Consider the following 2435-nt stretch of genomic DNA (forward strand, 5'->3'; position numbering starts at 1 on the left):
AAAAAAAAAAAAAATTGGTAACATTCTATCAACAAAATAAATCCAATTAACTCAAACCAGATCATGAACCTAAATGTAAAATGTGAATGAAATGTGAAAATACTGGCTGGGTGCCCATCGCACAGTGGTTATGCCACCAGCCACATACACCGAGGGTGATGGGTTCAAACCTGGCCCTGGCCAGCGAAACAACAATGACAAGTGCAACAAAAACAACAACAACAAAATAGACAGGCATTGTGTTAGGGCCTGTAGTCCCAGCTACTTGGGAGGCTGAGGCAATAGAAATTGCTTAAGCCCAAGAGTTTGAGGTTGCTGTGAGCTGTGACACCACGACACTTTACCAAGGGCAACAAAATAAGACTCTGTCTCAAAAAAAATAAAGTGAAAATACTTAGAATTAAAGGATAAGTAAAGGATTCTTAGATTTGGCACCAAAATAATGACTCATAAAAGAAAGTTTTGAAAGACATCAAACTAGAAGCAGCCATACATGCCAGTCTCAAAGTTTCAAGTGGAAACCCACCTACACATGGACCCTCTATGAGAGAGCATTGTAAATAATCAGAAAAATAATGGCAAACAAGGACAGGAAGATCCACTCATCAGGACTGTGCCTGTGGCTCAGTGAGTAGGGTGTCAGCCCCATATACCAAGGGTGGTGGGTTCAAACCCGGCCCCAGCCAAACTGCAACAAAAAAATAGGCAGGGCTTGTGACAGGCGCCTGTAGTCCCAGCTACTCGGGAGGCTGAGGCAAGAGAAACACTTAAGTCCAAGAGCTGGAGGTTTCTGTGAGCTGTGACACCACAGCACTCTACTGAGGACAACAAAGTGAGACTCTGTCTCCTAAAAAAAAAAATAAAAAGATCCAGGCTCGGTGCCTGTGGCTCAAGTGGCTAAGGTGCCAGCCACATACACCTAAGGTGGCGGGTTCAAATCCAGACCGGGCCCACCAAAACAACAATGATGGCTGCAACCAAAAAATAGCCGGGTGTTGTGGTGGGTGCCTGTGGTCCCAGCTACTTGGGAGGCGGAGGCAGGAGACTCACCTGAGCCCAGGAGTTGGAGGTTGCTATGATCTGTGATGCCACAGCACTCTATCCAGGGGGACAGCTTGAGGCTCTGTCTCAAAAAAAAAAAAAAAAAAAGATCCACTCATCAATACTGGAAGGTACCTACATGTAGGGAAAGGGATAAAGTAGAGAACTCCAGGGCACCACACTCCTCACACTCCTCACAAAGATACTACAACTCAAGGTGTAAGGGGCTCCCCAGCATCACAATGGGTCTCTGTATTGATCAGACAGCAGGCTCAGCAGGGACCTGCTGATACTATTCTAACTCACACCTGCACAAAGAGCTATGCTTCCTGGTTTTGCACACCAGCTAGCAAGCCATACTCCCTGAGCACCACATGTCAGCCAGCCAGCCATTACCCAGCAGCACCACATGTGACACCATCTCTGAGGTCCAGCTGTCCACCATGGACCCACTACCCACAAACTAACCTGTGCTGCATATGACCATTACACAGAGACCTGAGTGCAACAAACCACCAAAGCACTGACACCTGCTCCAGCAACAACTCTAATAGCCATGAGAAGACTCAAACAAATCAATCTGCCACAATGCCAGCGTTTGTGGAGAGGGACTCACTCACCACCTGCCTTAGCTTAACAGTAGCCTAAGGACTAAGTCACCACTCCACATGAAAAACCTACAGTACCGGCTTTGACTGTGACAACCGCCAGGGAATGAGAAAACATCAAAAATATAAAATAGCTGCATTACAAGATGACAGTGCTTCTGCCCCTCTCCTACCAAATCATTCCTTTCGAATAAGATACAAAAGTGCCACCTAGGCACTTCCCCTTCTTCCCACTAAATAGGGAAGTTTCCCAGCAAAGGAGAACAGGAGCACTGTAAATCTCTCCTCCCTGAACTGAGAGAGGATGTTTCAGATGACAAGAAATCAGCAAAACAACTCTGGCAACATGAAAAACAAGGCAGTTTGAGACCCCGAAGGATTATCATAGAGCTACAGCAATTGACCTCAACCACACGTACCTTGCTGAAATGGTAGAAATGGAATTCAGAATACAGATAGCACATAAGATGAATGGGATTAAGGAGAAAGTAAAAAGCTAATATAGCCCGTATTCCCAGCTACTTGGGAGGCTGAGGGAAGAGAATCGCTTAAACCCAATAGTTTGAGGTTGCTATGAGCTGTGATGCCGCAGCACTCTACTGAGGGCAATACAGTAAGACTTCGTCTCAAAAAAAAAAAAAAAAAGCTAGTACAAAGAAAATGAAAAATGTTTCAGGGTATGAATCTTAAATAAAAATTTGCTAAGAAAGCTAGACAACAGGCTCGGTGCCTGTGGCTCAAGCGGCTAAGGCGCCAGCCACGTACACCTAAGGTGGCGGGTTCGAA

The sequence above is a fragment of the Otolemur garnettii genome, unplaced genomic scaffold (genome assembly GCF_000181295.1).
Source record: "Otolemur garnettii isolate 467f Iridium unplaced genomic scaffold, OtoGar3 scaffold00056, whole genome shotgun sequence".
Lineage (NCBI taxonomy): Eukaryota > Metazoa > Chordata > Mammalia > Primates > Galagidae > Otolemur > Otolemur garnettii.